The following is a 24,849-nucleotide window of genomic DNA, read 5'->3' as shown; positions in this document are numbered from 1 at the left end:
TTTGTAGTCGATATTGCCTGGTGTAATAAAATAGAAGCCTGGTATATTTGATAAGCGCATATTGTTCATAGCACTAATTACAAATATTTCGTCCTCTAGCATTCAATCAGACCAGTGGTCATCAATCATGTGCTAACATGAAATACCGTCAAAGTGGTTATTTCGTGTAAATTTACTTTTCCATTTTATTTTTAAAACCAAATCAAATGGATAAGGTTTTCAAAACACAATATATTTGCTATAATCAAGATAAAGAGCAACTTGTTTTTATTTAATATTTTTGTTGCTCTCATTTCTTCTCATGATTTGTCCATAAAAATGTCAATATAAAGAGTAGTATCTTTGACTAGCTATATGATAAAGGTTTGTAATGGCACAATATGAGGCTATGCATATCCGTCTGTAGCATCTGATATCCTTCCTGGTTTCGTGTTGATCAACCTTTAGTTTTCTATGTTGTGATTCGTATATTGTTGTTTGTATTTGATCGTTTGTTTATATATTATTGGAATGGCATTATCTATGTCCGACTAACGAGTTTGAATTACCAGCCAGGTGTACAAAAATAAAAGCATGATATATTTGATGATTTTTTAGTCGCTTTGGTTGTATTATTCATTAAACATTTTGATTTCAAAATTTTGGTATCAAGTAATCACAGCCAGGATTAGGTGCCTACAATTTAACCTAAACCTTCAAACCGAACACTCGATGTTGTATTTCTTTGTTCCTTTGAAAGGAAGCCAACTGTTTAGTTCACTTTCCTGCTTAAATATTTTTTAAAGCATTTGAGAATCAAACAATTTACAAAGTTACTTGGCCCCAATATAAATTTGATCGTAAAAAGAAGATGTGCATGATTGACGATGAGACAACACTGCACTAGATACCAAATGACACCAAAGTTTACAAATATGGGTCAACAATGTGCAAAACCTATACCATATAGTAGCTATCAAAGTCCAGAACTGAAAAATGTAAAATAATTAACACGAAAAAACTAACGGCTTGAGATATTTGTCTAACAGCACCACCATTATAATGTGTACGATATAGAAAAGTTGTGTAATCCTTATGGACTGGTCTATGTCGGAGAAATACGAAAAAGACGTAACGACATAATGAATCATCCTCGCTCAAGTTTCAATCTAAATTTCAATATAAACACTTTAACCAGTCGGTCCATTCCATCATTTATGATAAAGTATGTACCATAGGAGAAATCAATCATTCATAAATGGTCATATACATTTACATCTTTCTTAAATTCTAAATAAGATTCTTGCACTTCAGTGTTTCTGTTGTTTCGTTGTTTCCCTCAGTTTTAATTTGTAACCCGGATTTTCTTTCTCTCAATCGATTTCTGACGTTTGAACGGCGACATATAACTGTTGCCTTTATTTTTACAGCAAAAGATGCCATTCGGAAATATCGAGATGATGTAAGGCGAGTGGAGAGTGGAGAGTGAAGAGTTGCAGATTGATATTCAACAGACAGTCGATGTGCCAATGTCTGATTGACTCAAATAGCCGATTTGTGTTCTAAACTTTTAGATTAATGATGTCCAATCACTCAATAACACACATTTCAGTGGGTGATTAAGAAAACCAACAAAAGTAGAAAATGTGCCTGATATATATGTCTTTCCTTTAATGTTGACATGATTTATGACAACTTTTCAATTGTGAACCGACATTTTCGCAAAGTAATATACACTCTTTGCAATCATTAAGCGTGTACATAACTATAAATACTTTACTCTCGTGCATCTTTAGAGTATACATACAGGCGTGTATTCCTGACGCACCCAGTCTCGCTTTTTTAGTTTATGTAATTCCCTCATGTATGTTCTGCTTTACTCGTATTATTCGATTTATGACACATCAAAAATAAAATAACTTTCTTTTAGTTCTACCCATTCGATATTGACATAAAAAGTTATATCACAAAAATACTGTACGCCAAGTAAACATTAGTCCCTAACCAAATTGCAAAATCAAAAGCTCAAACACATCGAACGAATGGACAACAACTGTCATATTCCTGACTTGTCACTTTTGTGTGTAGAAAATGGTGGATTGAACCTTGTTTTAAAGCTAGCTAAACATCCGACTTGTATGGCAGTCGCATCAAATTCCATTATATTGACAACGATGCGTGAACAAAACAAATGTTATATCGAGAATGAAAAAACCCTAACAAATAGAGTGGATTTTGACTATATATCATGTATGTTGTAACAAGTCATGAAATACATTACTTTTTGAAACATTTAGTTCATAATCAAGATAACACAGTGTGAAACTTCTTAAATTTCTCTCGATAAATTTGCATTTTTACGGTTGGATATTTTCGCAATTCGATGCAAAAAATAAGAATGTCGGAATTTACAAGTAATTTGCACATAGATCGAAACATACCCTTGTTACATTTATATCGATAATTTGCATTTTACGTGAAAAAGAGTTAAAATAACTTATTGCAAATTTATTTTAGTTTTTAAGTATACATGGATTTTCTCATTTTTGACGGTTGTGTGGTTTGCCTATAACTGTTTAAATGTATTTCATTTGATCTTAGGTGTATATTTGTTAACAATATCTCATCTCCTTATTTTTGTATTGAAGAATTTAAAATTGATCTATGTTAAATAACTTCTTTTTACGTGAAATATATAGTTTATTTTATCTATTTAGGAATAATAAGTTGTTCATTATTTGTTATTTAATTTTGTTCCAGTTTGATTCAGACGTGGAGTCTCTAAATGTCTTTTCATGTCAAATAATTTCTATCTTTTTCTCATGCATGATCACAAGATTTGCTTTACAATAATATGGTCATAATTATAAATTAGCTTTCCCAGAATCTAATGCATTGTGTGAGAAACGTACACCAAAATATTTTGAATGGTTTAGAAACAATATAACGTAACGTCAACGGCCTACGATCCATTGTTCGTACACTGAAATTTCAAAAAATACTCGTTTTACCTATAGGCCTTTAGTTTCTGACACGACGGATTGACTGTTACAATGTTGTTCATCTAGATACTAAGGAGTTACTATCGCAGTAAAATATTTTCTTTTTTGGAACAAGAGTGCACACGCTGAAATGTCTCGCCTTCTATACTAATCATTGATATTATGTTGATAGTCCTAAGTAAAAAGCTAAGCCTAATAACAACTGTACCATAAACTTAACATTAACCAAGATAACTAAACAAAGACCAATGAACCTTGAAAATGAGGTCAAGGTGAGATGAACCATGCCAGGCAGACATGTACAGCTAACAATGCTTCTATACAACATATATAGTTGACCTATTACTTATAGTTTAAGAAAAATAGACCAAAACACAAAAACTTAACACTGTGCAATGAACCGTGAAAATGAGGTCACGGTCAAATAAAGCCTGCGCGACTGACATAAAGATCATGAAATATTTCCATACACCAAATATAGTTGACCTATGGCATATAGTATTAGATAAAAAGACCAAAACTTAAAAACTTAACTTTGACCACTGAACCATGAAAATGAGGTCAAGGTCACATGACATCTGCCCGCTAGACATGTACACCTTACAATCATTCCATACAACAAATATAGTAGACCTATTGCATATAGTATGAGAACAACAGACCAAAACACAAAAATTTAACTATAACCACTGAACCATGAAAATGAGGTCAAGGTCAGATGACACCTGCCAGTTGAACATGTACACCTTACAGTCCTTCCATACACCGAATATACTAGCCCTATTGCTTATAGTATCTGAGATATGGACTTGACCACCAAAACTTAACCTTGTTCAGTGATCCATGAAATGAGGTCGAGGTCAAGTGAAAACTGTCTGACAGACATGAGGACCTTGCAAGGTACGCACATATCAAATATAGTTATCCTATTACTTATAATAAGAGAGAATTCAACATTACAAAAAATTTGAACTTTTTTTTCAAGTGGTCACTGAACCATGAAAATGAGGTCAAGGACATTGGACATGTGACTGACGGAAACTTCGTAACATGAGGCATCTATATACAAAGTATGAAGCATCCAGGTCTTCCAATTGCTAAAATATAAAGCTTTTAAGAAGTTAGCTAACGCCGCCGCCGCCGCCGCTGGATCACTATCCCTATGTCGAGCTTTCTGCAACAAAAGTTGCAGGCTCGACAAAAACCTATCACACTCATGTGTTCTCTTCACCATCGTACTAGTACTATATTTTGCCCTTTTAACTTTATTGATTCGAGCGTTACTACTTTTTTCAGCTGAAACGCCCGTCTTTCGTAATCAATTCAATCCTGGTACTTTTGATAAGTTTAATATTCGATATCATAGAATACTATTTTAGAACGGTTTTGTCTAGGTTAAGAGTTTTTGTGTACGCATATGGCATCCATATCATATTTTTGTGGATGATTCTATTGATTTAGTTTCCTTCTTTGTTCACAAGTGATAATAAGAAACATGTGGTAAATTTAGATAATTTATTAATTCTTATGAACATAAACATTGATATAGGAATTCTTTAACTGGTAAAGGTTACCATCTTTCAGTCGCCTTTATTCCGAAACGCTATTCCTGCAGGATAACCATATCCGTCAGCTGTACGATTCCCATATAACCACAATCCGAACCTTATTCCATTGGTGTTCGTAATTATATGAGCTCCTTCCGTTATGCTTCTACTGAATGTAATGTACTTTTTACCATTAACAGTCTTTTCAAAAACTTTATCAGCCTTCATTTTATGACCGTCGATCTCGAATCCACGAATGGCATCTCCACAAAAGGTAATACTAATAAAACTTGAAAATTTACTCGGATTAATAAAACTGTAATCAGATTTGTATTGATTAATGCCGTATACTGTCATCATGTAGGAATCATACTGGCCAACCTCGTGAGGAAATACTGTAACAAGAAGATTGCCGGTTGAAGTAACGACTGCTATATCATTGTGAATCAGGTCATGGTATTCTCCCTCATTAATGTGAGTGTCGTAATGTCTATCTTTGAGCTGAACATTGATTTTAACTTTTCCTGGAGATAATAGTCGGACGGTACTTTTTGGTCGCGTTTGGATAATCGGAATTATGAACTCATTATCTAGCTGATCAACAGGTAATATCATTTCTGTAAAGTGATTGCAAGTATCCCGTGTAATGGAGTTGCATTTATTCCCTGATACAACGCCTATTGGTTTAGATGATGAAATCACCGATCCAGAAAGATCATAATTATTCGACAACTGCAATGTTTGGAAAGCATTCAAATCAACTTTTATAATCTCTCCATTTTTAAACTCTTGACCGTTGAACTTAACTTTCCCTTGTTTCATTTTTAGGTGAACTTCTACCTTTGTTATTCCGCCTAATGATACAACTCCAATCAAACTCTTCGAAATTGGACGGTTTTTCCTCACAGCGAAAGATGCAACTATGTATTTTGTCGACATATATTTAAGTGGAATTGCTGCATATCCGTCACACGTATCTCTGTATCTCTGAAAACCATAAACAGTGATAGGGACTGTGGATGTTATATGTATGGCTTTATTTTCTATGCCATCTCTGAGGAAAGCTTCATGCTTTAAGAGAATTTCGTTTTTTCCTTTGATAATTGACCTTTTACTATTGAAACTGTTCGATTCAATTGTTAAGGTGCCTTTGTCGTGTCCATAAATATATAATACTGGTGTTGTACCAGAATAATTGAGTGGTTCAGTAAATATAGCTACATATTCATAAAAACCTACAAATAGAAAATGGTAAATTAAGAAAACGAATGTGCCAATGGACGACACAAAAGGACCAGATTTAGAAAAATCAGAAAATGAATAATATTTTTTTTTTATTCGGAATCCCCGAACACCATTTGGATAACGATATAAATGTTCAAGTTCAATGTTGATTTTGTTCACCTATCACGCCTCTTGTTTACATACTGGTTCGCGGATATAATTTCTATGTTTTATCTTATGGAGAGATATTTAAGGAATGTTACAAGTATAAATATCCATGGATAGCTGCGGAATTGAAAATGATGGGAGGGGTAGTTCAAAATTTTAATAAAAGTTTAAACTCTTAGAAATTCGGGTTATATAGATGTTGAAAATATGCTGTAAAGCCTTATGTTTTGACCTTTGAAAAACATAATAACGCATATGAACTTCCAATTCCAGGACATATATTTTTACGAAACTTCATAGTAAAAGTGAAAAGTATTAGCCGTAAAAGGAGTTCAAATGGGACATTGCATTGTCTATATTTACAGAAGTGCAACTTAAATAGTGAAATATGAGATATGATTTTTGATAATGGTTTAGGAAACTGTTGAGTACGTATGAATCGAAACAGTAAATACAATCAATTGTTCATATTACTTCACTTGAGAATGACAAAAAGGCCTACACAATATTGTTTTTTATTTGTTAGTTGTGTTATGAACTATATATATTAAATCCTGAACGAAATATTTTGTGTAAATGGTTAGTTATTTGTCTGTGAATTCATTTACACGAATTACTCTAGTTTTTACTAAATAATTTCAGTGATGTGGACGTTTGTCTGTACAGGAAGAATTGATTTAACGAACGGGATATCACAGCCTTATGTGTATGGTGATGTTGTTGAAAGATTCCGTATACAAGGAACACTATAATAAGATCCATAAATATAGCTTTACTGATATAGTTCATCAAAATGTATGTCGATACCTCCTGTCAATATTGATTTTTACAGACTGATGATGACGTCTTAACACTTAATAGTTACATGCGTACTTATGGATACGTAAAACTTTAAAAATCATGATTCATTTATTTATTGAAATTGACTTTGAACTGACTTGCAACTGAGTACTGTAAGATCTGTTTATGGGTATTGTGTTATTATATGAATTTTTTTATGCTTGTTTCAATAAATTTTCCAATTGATCACAGAGAACACCATTACTATGACAATGATTGTAAAATGATGCTATGCCCTTTAGTGTAAAATAAATGTGCTTTACGAACCTTTACGCGTGTCATTTTTTCCTCTGCAATGAGTTTTGCTCTTTTGCAACTCTTCAGACAATTCTTTCGTAACATTGTTCAATGTCTCATTCATTTTTTGCTCCACTTCATTTATTCTTTCGGTGAACTGCTTGGACATCACACTTATTTCGGATTTCACCATTTTCGTAATTTTTTGTTCTATTGAAATAAGTTGCTCAGCGAAACCGTTCAAGTTTGTTTGCATTGTTTTATCAAGGGTGTTTCCAATTTTCTTTTGCAAAGTTGTGGTAAGATTTTCAGTTAATCTGTCAACTTCTGAGCTGAACATTTGTCTCACGTCTTTCTTTATTAAAGCGGGTAATCGTCCATTGAAGTTTTTATCAATATACACTTTTATTCTACTCATATTGACATGTGCCATAATTGGTGCGTTCAAGTTTAATGGTAGAGAGACTGCGTCGCCTTTTGTACGGTGACAAAACACTGCAAACAGTATTACCACAAACAGTTTCATCTTTAACGCAATGCCTGCAAAAACATGAATATTCTGTAACAATTTCAAACCATGTAGATAAGGAATATTACAACTGTACATCAACTTTAAATAATTTCATAAAATGTTTATTTTGAATGATCTAGCTATGCTAATTTGATAAACGGCCAGTAAACTAAATATTACGGTAACCTTGAATGATGTTCTAAAGCAATAGCATTAATGCATATTAGCCTGAACAATGCAACAGTAAAAAAAATTCATCATATTTCGATCTATATCTAAACGAACATTTTTTGCCCACAAAATGTTAATTTTAATATTAAGGTTTAAACTCAATTCAACCAAACATAACTATATATTAATCGGGTTGACTAGTTTGCACATTTAATTTATGATAATCTATAGCAAAATGAAATGCGTACCAACAAAGTGCGCAATCTTTGTATAAAATATGTAAAATGTGTGTTCATTAAAATAGTACCCAATTTAGTCGTGAAGAGACTTCAACATAAGTAGCATGATATACCATTTGATTTTTAGGGGGGGGGGGGGTAGACTAGTATGACAAATTTTGTCCTATATTTTTGTTAAGTTTTAATATTTTAATATAAGTTCCATCCTAGCCCTCCCCGTATAAATCAAGTGGTAGCTCCATTAGAGATACTTCATGCTAGTTAACATAAGAAGTTTTGTCTAATTATACGTTCAAATAAGTTATATCTAAAAAGATTGATAAATTAATCTGAGCATCTAGGTATGGGTTAGTGCTGGTAATAAAGCTAACACTGACACTTTCCTGCTTCAAATTCAATGTCCGGATCTTGTGATCCTGCGACATGTTAAAACTTTTTTACAGCTGGAGCGTAAATAGTTAAACATGTCGTATCTAAAAAGGAAAAGCAGGACTCCATTATTTATTGTTTCCTTTGTCACGATTTAGACAATGTGTGGTATTGAAACGTTTGACCACAACACATGTACAAAGAAATAATTGGGATATTTTCTTTATAATTTTTTTTTATATATATTTAAATAAATCATACATGCTGATGGTCATTTTGAAAAATATCCGACGGATAATATTTGGACATCGGATTGACACATATTTTATAACACAATAACACGTTTCTCTTTTGTGATATTTCTTTTACCGTAATTCGGACACGGATAATCAATTTAGCGAAACATTTGCGCTTTATCAACATAAACTATGAGTTATCAAGGTTACAAGTTCTAAGAAATCATTTGATATGCACATATTCTAAGTCATGAATCTGCTGTTTAGTTTGTTGGTGTGGTTCATAAGTGTTTCTCGTTTCTCGTTTTTTGTATAGCTTAGACAGTTGGTGTTGTCGTTTAAGTTGTTTTACACTAGTAATTATTTTGGACCCTTTATAGCTTGCGGTTGGATGTGAGCCAATGCTACGTGTTAAAGACTGTACCTTGACCTATAATGGTTTACTTTTATATATTGTGGCTTGGATGGAGTGTTGTCTCGTTGTCACTCATACCTCATCTTCCTATATCTGTTTCAGAATCTAATGCATTATTGGAAATATTTTCAATAGCGTCCTTGAAAACGATATGATTGGTTTAAAACTTTCTAAACAATGGAAATTTAACCAATTACATTACGTTATTATCATTTTGGAGCACGTACAATGAGATTGCCCATAGTCCTTTAGATTCTGAAAAGGCAAATTAAGAATGAAGTTCATGACTAAACTATGAACGATTTAGCTAACATATGTCATAGAAATCTTTCTTTTGCTGAATACCGATTGGTGGTTAAGAGAGGCTCATGCCTCTCTGGTTATAGTGGCCTAAGGGTCTTTGTATTCATTTGTACACAAATCGCACATTTTAGAATGCAAATTGTAAAATGATTACACGAATGTGCCTTTAACCTTTTGTATATAATGAAATTATAACTAAGAGTGAACAAAAATTCCTCAGGTTTCTTATTGATTTGCGGTACTTTCCCTGATGTTTCCCTAAAGCAGTAGAGGAAGTGTTACATTGACTTATTACAGATAACGTTAGGAAGGGTTGATACATTGACTTACACTCAGAAATTAGCAGCGGAAAGACGATGGACAAAAACTAGTGAATATATTGCTGCTGTAAAAAAAAAATGCGTCAATCAGATCATGAAAAGAATTTAGCACATAACAAGGTAACGTTTCTTTCCCAAATTTTGAGTGTTACAATTTTGATAATGAACAGCTTAGATACCCATTAACTACCTCAAATTAACTGCACAGATCAAATGATTGATACTTTTTCATGTACACAATTTTTAACAATATGTAAATCTTAAATCATTAATCAAGCTAAATAAACTAGCATGTTATCTTTTTTTTAATGTAATTTTTTTCCAATAACATACAGAATCATTGTTTTAACTCCATACTGACACCAAAATGACAAAGAAAAAATATGCTCATAAAAAACAATACTTTATGGTGAGAACCAAGCTGTTGGAAGCTTAAGTCGTATAATTGAGAAACCAAAAAATAATTCTGATGAAAAAGAAACTGTTTTTGCTGATAACTCCAATTTGGGCGGAGTTTACCCTTAATCCTTCTAATCGTTAAATACCAACTATTTATAAAGCATCTATGCCCATGAAATTTTAAAAATTATTCATGTGACGTCATGTCAATGGAAGTATCTAAGGATATGTTACAAGATTTTGTCTTGGGATATTATTTTGTAAAAAAAGGAAAGTTATCTTAGAACAGGCATAACCCACCTAATTTAGTGAATGAAAATATGCGAAAAATTAAATGAAAATAAACAATTTAACTAATAGATACTACCTATTAAAATGTTCATACAACTTGTTGCAATTTAAGCTATGTACACCATGTTATTTTAAGAACAATCAAAGTACATGTACTTGTAAAATAATATTTGTTCCAAAAACCTTGAAATGAATAAATTTACTATAAATGCTCCTTGGTTATTTATAGAAGAACAAAATTACAAACAATGTAACATAATTGAATATTTCGAAAAATATAATCCGAACTTTTCTGATTGGGTTCCATTAAAATATCCCCCAGAACTAGAAATAAAAGAAACAACAGACACAGGTTCCTCCGCCTCATTTTAGACTTATATCTCGAGTTTGACATACACAGTTATCTCAGAACCAGAATCTATGACAAATTAGTTTTGAAATTATAAATGTCCTCCACCTAAGTAGCAATATACCAACTTAACCTGCATATAGGATATACATTTAGAAACTTATTAATATTCGACAGTTTGCAGCTACTCAGACTTTGTAAAACGTCACCAGTGTCTAAGCAGAGAGTTGATGAACCAGGACTTTGTCAAAGAACGTCTCGTACTTTTTCTAAAAAGTTCATCGGAAGGTACCAATACATTGTTTATAAATATGTTACATATCAACTTCACAAATAATACATGATGGTCTTGGTGTATAGATTCTACGTACTTTATTTGTCTTTGTTCAATTATTAATATACCTTTTATTGTTTGGTCTGTTTTATGTGATTTTTGAGGTGTCTCGGTACTTAAACATCCCGTCATGCAATGTGTTTGTATCATCTTTATATCTTTGCTGATATTTTTTTATCTGTTTCGTTGTTTCTTAAAAAGTGACTCTGTACTTTTAAAAATCCCGTCATTATGTTATTGTTCTATTATATGTCATTATGTTATTATTCTATTATATGTCCTTATGTTATTGTTCTATAATAAATTTATAATACTTTAAACGACAAACAACAAAACAAATTTACTCGCGTAGTAGTATTAACCATATATGGATTCTTGAAAATTCTTAAGAACTTCTGGATAATTTTTAATCTCGGTCTGTTTGTGAAAGTATCTCTAACATAACTTTTGATTTTATTACCCTACAGACCACCATTCCCCATATGAAATTATAATTGTTTTGAATAGACATTGAACGACAACATTTGTTCCTTTGTGACGTTTGCTTTTTCTGACGCCAAACACCGCGAAACAAGGAATGTTTTTTTTTTTAATTTGACAGATGCTTTTTGTGTTTCTTTGTAAATGTATGTTTGTCTTAAAATTGTAACACAGTGATGTCGGCTGTAACAATATTTTGACTATGTTACCGATTAAGTCTGTTTTGTTTACGCATCGTTGTAAAAAAAAACGGAGTTTTGATGCGACTGTCATATAAGTGAGAGGTTTAGCGCTATAAAATTAGGATCAATCCACCATTTTCTACATTTGAAAATGCCTGTACCAAGTCAGGAACATGAAAGTTGTTCTCTATTCGTTTAATGTGTTTTATTCTTTGATTTGGGACTTTCGTTTTGAATTTCCCTCGGAGTTCAGAATTTTTGTGATTTTCTTTTTGCAGAATATTTTGTTTAATTCTAAAAACATTATATCAGTTGAATATTTGTATTAGTAAGTTTTATTAATGAATTTTATACTTTATATGGTAGTAAATGGGAGTATTGCAGAGAGTATTATTAACTATATTTTTGGACTTAACATTTATGTTATCCCCCTGACATAACGAAACATATTATCATTACAAAATTCAGCTTGTCGAAGTAAAAAAGCTTCAAATGTGGTGACAAATGATATTAATGAGAAGGCATGTGATATCATCTATACACAATAACAATTACTTTAAAATACTAAATGAAGGCTATATTTATTGTTTTTATTGCACCCTAGGACATGATAACTTTAATTAACAACATAAGAATAACCTGAGTTATCTATGTTTATATCCTACCTTTAGGACAAATTAAGTTAAAATCTAAATTAAGGAGATTTCTTTTAACCAGACTAAAATCCTACTTTAAGAAGATGTTTCTCAAAATTTTGCTTTTTTCAAATAGAAAATTAGTTTGTATACATGTACCAGTTTTTCTTATCTTTGGCACCTTCAACTACTTCACCTATATATAATTGTGTGTTGAAATCTTATTAACATAAATCTGTTATCAAAACTTGATATTTTGTTTTAAAAAAACTATGTCATCACCACTTCTATCAACCACGTTTAATGTTTAAGTATACATCAATATCCAAACTAATTGTTACATTTAAACTGCTCCGGAATGAACAAAATATCAAGTTTTAATAAGATTTTTTTTTATAATCTTATACAAACATGGTATTTTGACCACCCTTCCATGTAAAATTGAACCACTTGAACCCCTACATACCTCAGATTTTCATCTCATCATCATGATCATAGCTTTTTCATATATCCAACTATATAGCAATAATGCTCTTACAAGTACTGGGTATAAGTAAACGTGTTGCAGAAAATGTTTAAAATCTTAAGTAAACCATGGTATCTTGATCATCGTCCATGTAAAAATTCCTCCTCCTACGGACCTTAGATTTTAAAAATCATAAATATTCAAAATGAATTTAAAAATTGAATTATAGATGTTTAATCTTTTGTTCTTAACTATGGTGACCTTTTTATGGAAAATCAAACCCCCTTACAGATGTCAGATTTTAATAACCAAAGCTATCAAAACTACTTGATATGATAACAATGGTCAAGTTAACTAAGGTTTTTCTTATCCCAGGCATAGATTACCTTAGCCGTATTTGGCACAACTTTTTGGAATTTTGGATCCTCAATGCTCTTCAACTTTGTACTTGTTTGGCTTTATAAATATTTTGATATGAGCGTCACTGATGAGTCTTATGTAGACGAAACGCGCGTCTGGCGTACTAAATTATAATCCTGGTACCTTTGATAACTACTTTTATTACTAAAGAGGGACGAAAAATACCAAAGGGACAGTCAAACGATGTAAACGATGTTAGAAAAGCTGGTTTAACAAGTTTTCTTAGTCATGATAAGTTGACCCCTACCATGGGAAATTGAACCTTCTTGCTATAAAACCTCAAATTCTCAAATTAAATATTGTTAAGCTATAATTTACAAAGATGATGCTCCTATAAATAATTGACATAAATAATACGCGTTAAAAAATATTTTAAGCCGTGGTATAATGAACCCTCTGCTTTGGAAAATTGAACCTTCTGCTATTGACTATTAAATCTTCCATTCTATAGACTTCAAATTGGAAATTGTCATACCTATTCAAACTACCTTACATAGTAGTTATGCTTTAATCATAAGGTTTTGCGCATGAATGAAACATGTCAGAAAAGATGTTTAATTATCTTTACTTAGTCATAGTACTTTGAAGCCCAAGAAAGTAAAATTAAATCAAACACTCTTAAGATCTCAGATTTCAAATCACATAGCTATTTAAACTACTTAATATAGTAATAATATTGTAATCAGTGTATTGTATGTATAAAACATGTTAAACAAGATGTATGAACATTTTTTCTCAGATTCAGATTTTCAAATTGTCATAGCTATTTAAGCTACTTTATAAAATTATAATAATGATGATTCAATGAGTATTCATAGAAATCTTGTCATGTAAGAACAGATGTATAAATATTTTTACTTAGCCATGGTGTTTGAACCCCTACCATGGATCATTTAATCGCCCAACCTATAGTTCGAAGATATTCAAATTTTCATAGTTATTCAAACTACTTTAAATAATAATAATTCTAATACTTGCTATGAATACAAAAAGTTAGACAAAATGTTCAAACGGTTTTTTTTCTTCATATTTTTACTTAGCTATTGTATTTTTAACGCCTAACCATGGACGTCATATTGTCAAATATTGGGAAAAAAATCAAAAGTAGTATTAAGAGATATAAAAAAAACACCAAATTCATTCGAAATTGTTCCCTCTGTCAAGTTTGTGGTTAAAAATTATTAAATGTGGTTGAAAACTGTCTTTTCTTTAAATATTATATTATTGAAAAATAGATATAACAAAAAGGAGATTTGGTATGAATGCCAATGACAACTTTTTATGCCCATCAAAATAGATAGTGCTTGGATTTAAACAAACAATATACTTTTCCAGAAATCAATAATCGTCTGGAGGTAATTGCAGGGGCTTGATTATCAAAACGTTCTTAGGAGTATATATGTCATAAAACCATTTTAAGATAATAAGTTTTTATTGTAACTTAAAAATTTCAAAGGTATCAGCTTGAATTTATGGAACCCATTTAGGTGTCTTAAGATAATTCTAAGATGGTCCTAACTTTAGAATATATTCATGATAATTAATCTGTAATAAATAAGACAGCCGATTTAATATAATTATTCAGAGAACATTACGTTTTTATGAACCGCTCTATCTGAATATTTCTTTGTGGATTTCAATTTTTATTTATTAAAAATTCTCATACATTTTAACTTACTTTCACTTGTTCAAATTTTTTTTTAACATTTATCCAAAAGATATTTCAATGACAGGAGTATTAATTTATGATGCTTCTCTAATCTTATTGTCTACTTGAAAAAAAAATAATCGAGGGACATCATACATTAGAGTATATATCACTCTAAATAAAAAGTCAATATATAAACAAATAAAATTGAGAAAAAGGAGCACATTTACAAAGCGCCTGTGATCCGTTATGAAATAAGTTATGTACTTCGTATCTAAAATTGAAAATGCGCGAGGTTTGTCTTTGAACTCTGATACGTATAAAACCGTGACACTTCAGATTAAACTCACTCAAAATAAAATATTAAAGAATTGTTTATGGACATGTTTATTATTTGTAACTATGAACAAATAATGTGTTAATTGATTATATGTAAAACGATGCTATATCTTTATGGTTTTGTTTATTTTCATAACATTCAAAGTATTAACCATTTTCATAATATTACTTAAAAAAATCTGAATGGTTATTTTATAAAAATTACTACTAGTGAAATTTGATGCATTTTAAAACATTTTTTATTTCAGACTCCTATTTTCTTAAGATAAACACTGAGGACAGCGTTAGGAATTTATTAAATATAACAAACATGAATATTAATTAAAAATAACAAAACAAAACTGAAGTCGGGGATAATCAAAATTTAGACAGTAACTATAGATACATAGTATTAACTTGGTTAATTTTTCTATGTTTTGTTGTATAAGAATATCGATTTTATCAATATATACATACATAAAAAAAAAAACAAGATAAAAAAGTGTTAGCCTTTCAGATTTATTGTAGTAAATGCGCCTATTTTTTGTGTGGGTAGTTTATATTCTAATATGACGTGCTTCTTTCGCTTTGTAAACAACACCGTGATTAAATTCTCTATATATCTATACTTAGCACAGACTCAGAGATATACATAATAATGGCTGTTACAATATACTTCCTACGTAAATCCCGATGCATTAGAACCTATTTGTAAACCGTTTGCCGATTTTATTGTTTTAAAAATTGCAGTTAAAAAAAGACAAAATAACTTTTATTTTAATTCGGATACAGAATAAAAAGAGGTAATGCACAAGAGCTCGGAGAAATCAACAAAATAAAAATAAAATAAATTCCGCGAAAGTCTTTAAGTGTTTTTGACGCATTTAAGTCGTTTCAAAACATGTTGTCATACAAATGAAAACGCTACAGTTGAACGTTTTCTGATACGTAAACCATCGAAATTCGTATAATATTGTATTAAAATTGATTTGTAAGGTAGGTTTTGTTTTATTTTCTATTCTATTGCATTTTTCGCATATTTACTGGTTTCAGCAAGTCAGCATGGCGGCTCCTTAGTTACGAAATGTAAACTTTGGATTTGACGGTAGCTTACGAGAAAAACATGTAAATAAAAATGGCAAATGTTGGGTTTGAAAATTTAAAGAATTAAACAGATTTTTTTTCTAGCGGTTATTCACGAAACAATCCATACAAGCTACAGATTTTATGATTGTTTGAGCTTTATCGAACCCGGATTAAAAAAAGAACAGCCACACACACAGCCTACCTACCATCGCTTCAGATTTTTAATGATCGTATTTGTCCTATTAGAATCGAAATGATTCATGGAATCCATAGATTGTTGGAAATTTACACATGGTCTGGGCCAACAATCTATGGCTTCCATGAATTATTTCTTAAATTTACTATCATGTTGAAATTAAGGTATAACACTGTTAGATGCTTCTAATATTATGCGGATATATTTTTCAAACTAATTGTAAATCCACGGTTTAAAGAAGACTACAATCCATATAGTGGATACATATATATTTTAATTACGAAAGCAATAATCAACTACTAAGTAAAGAAATCATAAAGTAAAGACTGCTAGAAAGAACAGGCGTATAGTTTTCTCTCAAAGTTTTTCTGCTGTGAACAAGTACACATTTCAACCATCAAAATAGAAGTATCTCAATAAATAAGAATATGTTTCGCTCGTTCAGGCTGATAACATAAAATTACGGAAATACTAGTAATGATTATTGTACCTCAGTTATCATTTTCTGTACTTTTGCACTTTCTTGAGCAACTGTCCCCATTTAATTAAAAAAAACACCATATGTGGTCATGTCAATCCACGGATACGTCATAAGATATGTCTTAGTCCAGTATTAGGATGGTCTTAGAATGTGTCTGAGACATGTCTTAGGATGTAAAACAAAGCCCTAGTTACGATTGTCCTAGGACGATCATACCACATTTATTTGAAGAATAAAAATATGTAGAGGTTTAAATGAAATATAAATATATTTCAATATATATTTATAAGATCAGATATGTTCTTAATTGGGTCCTTGTGTTATGATATATACGTAGTTGTCCATTTTGTCATATTATAAAAATAATAAAAATATATTATTTAAATATAAATATATTTCAATATATATTTAAAGGGCGGGATGTTGCATCTTTATTGAAAAATATAGATTGACGCAAAATAAGTTTTAGATTAATACTAACATATACCTTATTATATACTATTAAAATGATGAATTAATTTCATACAAATAAACTAAATTGCCGCAAAACTTTAAGAGAGGCTATTATTGTGCTGCAATTAAAGCTATATATTTTCTGAAATTGAAATTCAAATGTGTCAATAGATGCATTTCACTTTTGTTGTACCATTTGCTCAAATACCAAAAAATGTTTCTAATATTGATAAAGCTTTTAAGCTTAAAAAGGCATCACGAATTATTTTAATTGAGCATAATACTATGACATCGTCAAACATACTTTTTAGAGAGCTGCGATGGATGTTCATTTCTGATTATTTAATATATATAGAAGCAATTTGAGTTCGTAAAGTACCTCGCAACTTTTCCGGAAAATTTTAATTTATCTAAATAAGTGCATCAGGTCAGTTTTAAATGAAACAAAATACTTGAAAAAAAAAGATTGTTGTTCATAAAAAAAAACTGAATAAAAGTACTTCAAAACGCTCCTCGTTGAGTTCTGGAAGTATTATACGGAACAATTTTTCGACAAATTTAAAACAATGTACCACAATTGAATCTTCAAAAAAACAGATATTAGAAATGTTTTGTTTAATGTTAATGACATTATAATCTTTTAATATTTATGTTAGAATTTTTGTCATTGATTTTTATAATTTATGTTATAGTGTATGAATACAATGCAGGACCTTATTGTACATTAAATAGTCTTTACTACATTGGTTAGAGGTATAGGGGGAGGGTTGAGATCTCACAAACATGTTTAACCCCGCCGCATTTTTGCGCCTGTCCCAAGTCAGGAGCCTCTGGCCTTTGTTAGTCTTGTATTATTTTAATTTTAGTTTCTTGTGTACAATTTGGAAATTAGTATGGCGTTCATTATCACTGGACTAGTATATATTTGTTTAGGGGCCAGCTGAAGGACGCCTCCGGGTGCGGGAATTTCTCGCTACATTGAAGACCTGTTGGTGACCCTCTGCTGTTGTTTTTCATTTGGTCGGGTTGTTGTCTCTTTGACACATTCCCCATTTCCATTCTCAATTTTATTTGGACTAAATATGTTATCCTGTATAAAGTTCTGCTTGCCGAAGTAAATAAGCGTAGGGGAATTTTTCAGAAGCCATCACCAGTGGAATCAAATAATATGAAGGAGAAGATATGGGAAAGCATCTACTGAATGATTTGTTTTTTAAAAACTAACCGAAGGTCATATGTGTTGTTGTTCCTTTCGACTAAGGATTTCGAATTTTAATGACTATTATAAGACCATCCTATGACAAAATGGACAACTACGTATATATCATAACACAAGGACCAAATTAAGAACATATCTGATCTTATAATACTTTCGTTAAACTGATAAACTGATTTAGGACTAAAATGTATTCGGAGACACTTCCCAATCTTAAGACAGATTCGTTGAGCAAATCCCCAGCTCATTGATGACAAGTAAAAAAAACGTACAACATATTTTATTCCTACCAAATACTTATTAAAGCATAATTACTATATATAGAAGTTTAAACAGCTATGATAATTTGAAAATCTAAGGTCTATAGGGAGAGGTTTAATTTTCCATAATAGAGGTTTTAAATGTCAATGGGTAAGTAAAACTGTTAAAATATATTTTCTACCTTGTTTTATTCATACCAAAAACTTGTAAAAGTATATTTACTTTAGATAGAATTCTTACTCTTATATCAATTTTGTTGTAATCCTACCATAAGTAAATATTTCTCAAAATTTAGATTTTTGAGCAGAAAACCTGTTTTAATACATGTACTTTTTTTTTAATCTTTGGTAACTTCAATTACTTTGAAATAACTTACTTTAACTACATATTATTGTGTTTTGAAATCCTACAGTATTAACAGAAAACATTTCTCAAAATTTGCATTTTTTTTAACAAAATGTTAGTTATCACCACTTCTATAATCCGAGTTTAATATTTAACTATATACCAATATCCAAACTTGATACATTTATACTGCTGCGGTATGAACAAAATATGTTGAAAAGGAGTGTGTTTATCATTTTATACACACAGGTATTTTGACTATCCTTCTATGTAAAATTGAACCCCAACATTCCTCAAATTTTCATCTCATAATACCTATTCAAACTACTTTATAGCAATTGTTCTTCAATAGGTATTTGGTATCAGTAAAGCATGTTGCAGACAATGTTTTAAAATCTTAACTGAGCCATGTTATTTTTATCCCCGTCCTTGGAAAATTGAACTCTCTCCCCCTATGGACCTCATATTTTCGAACAGTGATAACTATTCAAATTATGTTATATAGAAACGATTCTTCAATAAGTATTTGGCATCAATAAAACATATTGCAGGATATGTTTAAGATCTTAACTTAGCCATGGTATTTTGATCCCCGTCCATGCAAAATTGAACTTTCTCCCCTGATGAATTCAGATTTTCTTATATTCCTAGCTATTCAATCTTTTTTTTTTTATATAGAAATGATGCTGCGATAAGTATTTTGTAGGAATGCAACATGTTGGAAAAAATCATTTAAGATTCTTTAATAAGCCATTTAACCCCTTACCTTGAAACTTGTTGATTTTTTTCTTAGACATGGTGTAGTGATCCTTCTACCATAGAAAATTGACCTCCTATAAACCTCAGACTTTCAAACTACTTATGTTATTGGTGTAGTATATATGTAATAATTATGCTACTAATATAAGTATAGGGCATGAATAAAATAAGTTGAAAAAAACGTCTAATTTCATTTATCTAAACCATTATAGTATGACCCTTCCACGGGAAATTAAAACTCCCTCTCTAAATGAATTTCAGATATTAAGTCCATAGCTTTCAAACTACATAATATGATTATATTGCTCCAATATGTACATATATATGGTATTTATAAAAGATGTTGGAAGAGCTATTTTAACATTATTTTCTGAGCCATGGTAATTAATCTCCCTTACCATGCAAATAAGACGTCAGATTTTTAAAATCATAGCTATTGCAAATATCTTTCATAGTTATTATGCTGCAATAAGTAAATGGTATGAATAAAACATGTTGATTTTTTTTAATAATTTTACTTAGCCATGGTGTAGTGATCCCCTTACCATAGAAAATTTACCCATTTAAACATCAGATTTTCAAACTACTTATGTTACTCATGTATTATATATATAATAATTATGCTACTAATGGAAGTATGTGGTATGAATTAAAAAAGTTAAAAAAAAGCTTATAATCTTTTTTTCTTAACCATGGTAGTATTACCCTCCTATGGAAAATCAAACCCCTCTCTTACAGATGTCAGATTTTAGAAACCATCGCTATCAAAACTACTTGATATGATAACAATGCTCAAATAAGTCTTTTATTACTTAAAGATGTTAGAAAAGATGGTTTAACAAGTTTTCTTTTTCAGTTGAACCCTACCATGGGAAATTGAACCTTTTCACCATAAAACCTCAAATTCTGAAATTAAATGTTGTTTTGCAGTTATTTACAAAGATGATGTTCCTATAAGTAATTGACATAAATAATACGCGTTAATAAATATGCTTAGCCGTGGTATAATGAACCCTTTGCTTTGGAAAATTGAACATTCTGCTATTGACTATTAAATCTTCCATCCTATAGACTTCAGATTGGAAATTGTCATAGCTATTCAAACTACCTTAGATAGCAATTATGTTTTAATAATAAGGTTTTAGCGCATGAATGAAACATGTCAGAAAAGATTTTTAATTATCTTTACTTAGTCATGGTACTTTGAATCCCTACCATGTAAAATTAAATCAAACACTCTTAGGACCTCAGATTACAAATCACATAGCTATTCAAAGTACTGTATATAGTAATAATATTGTAATCAGTATATAGTATGTATAAAACATGTTAAACAAGATGTATAAACATTTTTTCTCAGCTTCAGATGTTTAATTAGCCATGGTATTTAGAACCCCCTACCATGGATAATTTAATCGCCCAACCTAAAGATCGTTGATATTCAAATGATCATAGTTAGTCAAACTACTTTAAATAATAATAATCGAATACTTACTATGAATACAAAAAGTTATACAAAATGTTCAAACATTTTTTTCCTATTTTTACTCAGCTATGGTATTTTGAACGCCTAACCAAGGACGTCATATTTTCAAATTCCAAATTGATTGGTCGTGTCAAATATTGGGAAAAAAAGTCAAAAGTAGTTTTTATGAGAGAGAAAAAAACACAAAATGCATTCGAAATTGTTCCCTCTGTCAAATTGGTGGTTAAAAATTATTAAATGTTGTTGAAAACTATCTTTTCTGTAAATATTATATAATTGAAAAATAGATATATTAAACAGAAGATTTGGTATGAATGCCAATGAGACAACTTTTTATGCCCATCATAATAGATAATGCTTGAATTTCAACAAACAGTATACTTTTCCAGAAATTGATGGTTTTCGTATTTTCATGGAAAATGCACGAGATTTGCCTTTGAACGCTGATACGTATAAAACTGTGACACTTCAGATTAATCTCACTAAAAATAAAATATTAAAGAATTGTTTTGTGTCATGTTTATTAGTTGTAACAAGAACAAATAATGTGTTAATTGATTATATTTAAAACGATGCTATATTTTTATGGTTTTGTTTATTTTTATAACATTCAAAGTATTAACCATCTTCAAAATAATACTTATAAAAATTCTGAATTGTAATCTTATAAAACTTATAAATTGTAATCTTATAAAAATTCTGAATTGTAATCTTATAAAAATTATAAATTGTAATCTTATAAAAATTATAAATTGTAATCTTATAAAAATTATAAATTGTAATCTTATAAAAATTTTAATTGTAATTTTTATAAAAATTCCTAATTGTAATCTTATGATAAGTACTACTAGTGAAATTTGATGTATTTAAAAACATTTTTAATTTCAGTCTCCTATTTGATTTATGCAAACACTGTGGACAGCGATTAGAACAAACACATGTATTGCGTTTCAAATTAAATTAAATATAACAAAACGCCTAAGGCACCTCAAGATAATTACAATATCTAGAAACGTAACTTGAAAATCATCTAAAATTTGTTCTTCAATTGTCAGGCCTTGATTTCATCGATCACAAAACTGAATTCGGTGATAATGAAAATTTAGACAGTAACTATAGTATTAACCTGAGACAAGGTTAAGTTTTCTGTGGTTTATTTTATAAGAATATCGATTTTATCACTATAAACATTCATAAATAAATATGATAAACAAGTGTTAGCCTATCATGTTATTTGTAGTAAATGCACATATTTTTGGTGTGGCTATATTATAAATTACTATCGTGGTGAAATTAGGTTATACTACTATTATATGCTTCTAATATTATGTGGAAATATTTTTGAAACAAATTGTTATTCCACGGTTAAAAATGGACTACATTTTTAGCTTCCAACTACCTTAAATAGATAGTTCATTTTTCAAACAGGGATCCTTAGCAATCTTTTCTAATTTAATTTGGCTTATCTGTATATATGATACATTCTAGATAACTTAAACACATACACGTAACGTTTTTCAAGCATTTGTTTTCATTTTTAAATAAATTATTTTTCAAATAATGCCTTATGTTATTTCGTTTAAAAGTGATAGAGAAATATTTCTTATACTATACGGTTTAGGAGAAAACGTTATAAATTACATTAATTTGTGTCTTACCTTTTTAACTTTATCTTTTTGTTGTTGGTGCAAATGTATTGAGGAAATATGTTGTCGATATGACAAACAAATAGGACGATAACGCTAATTATTAACGAGTCATATTATAGAAGGGTTTATATACTATTTCACATCAGAAATCCAACGAACTCATAATTTGCAATGAGGTATTTTAAATCCATGTAGTGGATATATATATATTTCAAGTTATCTTAAAAAAATATATTGTTTTAAAGACAAATAATGATTTTTGAGATATTCTTGCTAGTGAGGAAAAACTATAAAATATAAAAAACAAATTATAGGACACAAATTTTGTTAATAGTCTTTGAACGAATGTAAGTTAATTTGACACTAATGAACTATTGCATCCGAGTGTAGGATTCCCAACCGTGTGATCTGTTCAGTTGAAAATTGAATGTGATCTTTTAAACTGACTGGTAAACAAATGAATCAAACGATTTATAATAATAGAGCATGAATAAAAGCAATGGAGGCAACTATCAGTATTAGACAAACAAATCTACATTTCAACTGCTTTTTGTAGTTCGTTCTTATGTTATACCACTGTCCCAGATTAGGGGAGGATTGGGATCCCTGTTACATGTTTAACCCCACCACATTATTTATGTATATGCCTGTCCCAAGCCTGTAATTCAGTGGTTGTCGTTTGTTTATGTGTTACATATTTGTTTTTCGTTCATGTTTTTAAGGTCGTTAGTTTTCTCGTTTGAACTGTTTTACATTGTCATATCGGGGCCTTTTATAGATGACTATGCGGTATGGGCTTTGCTCATTGTTGAAGGCCGTACGGTGACCTATAGTTGTTAATGTTTGTGTCATTTTGGCCTCTTGTTGACATTTGTCTCATTGGCAATCATACCAAACCTTCTTTTTACATGTCACTTATTTGACCATCTTCAGCTACAAGGTAGTATAACATAGTGCTGAAAATGCATTCCTGTGGAGAACGTATGTCTATATCTTTCATATAGACTTGTTTTATGCCACGTTATTGCAAGACAAACTACCCATAAATTTCATCTCGAACAAAATTTTTCATTCAATAATATTTATAGCTTGCGAAAATACAAAAAAGCTAAAATATCAATGCTTAAAAGGTATATCAAAACTTACAAACAACTTCACGATGCTTCGTTTCAGTCAGAAATTACTACCAACTGTTACTGTAATAATAACATGCAATTGGTAATTAAGCTTTGTACCTAACGGGTCATATATCATTGGAAATAATATGTATCTATGAATTAAACAGTATCTTAAAACACGCAATATAAATACCAGCCGTTGTTAAATATAATTCCTTCTTGTTTAAAAAGCAGACGTAGAAGCAGTCGTAATTTGAACATGTTGTAATAAATTTTTTTCAAAAGCAATTTGCTTTTTGAATTAAATAAAACTAAATTTGTCAAAAGAATTTGTTGTGTATTGTGAATTTCCCTATAAATAGACAAACAAAAATTTTGGGGAAAAATCTGTAAAAGTGTTGTTAATCGACCGAAACAGAGTTATGCCTCTCTACAATAATCTCTGCTTATGATTGATTGATAGGTTTGCGTCCTTTACGGGCATTTGCAAGTTTAATTATAGTTATCAAAGGTACCAGGATTATAATTGAGTGCGCAAGACGCCCGTTTCGTCTACATAAGACTCAACAGTGACGCTCATATCAAAAAAGTTATAAAGCCAAACAAGTACAAAGTTGAAACCATTGAGGATCCTAAATTCCAAAAATGTGTGCCAAATACGGCTAATTATATATAAGGTAATCTATGTCTGGTATAAGAAAGTCCTTAGTTTTTTC

At 30.3% G+C, this 24,849-nt stretch overlaps 1 long non-coding RNA gene across 1 annotated transcript; it reads right to left on the bottom strand.

Moving 5' to 3' along the window:
• Positions 1-4,482: 4,482 nt before the first annotated feature.
• LOC143074767 (uncharacterized) lies at positions 4,483-24,219 on the bottom strand. Its single transcript, XR_012978069.1, has 3 exons — positions 24,162-24,219; positions 7,028-7,537; positions 4,483-5,763 (listed from the first exon to the last, which is right to left on the bottom strand). It is a non-coding gene; the product is annotated as an uncharacterized LOC143074767 (long non-coding RNA).
• Positions 24,220-24,849: the final 630 nt, after the last annotated feature.

The sequence above is a fragment of the Mytilus galloprovincialis genome, chromosome 5 (assembly GCF_965363235.1).
Source record: "Mytilus galloprovincialis chromosome 5, xbMytGall1.hap1.1, whole genome shotgun sequence".
Lineage (NCBI taxonomy): Eukaryota > Metazoa > Mollusca > Bivalvia > Mytilida > Mytilidae > Mytilus > Mytilus galloprovincialis.
Note: the sequence above shows the minus strand (reverse complement) of the source record. Positions and strands in the feature narration are given on the sequence as shown.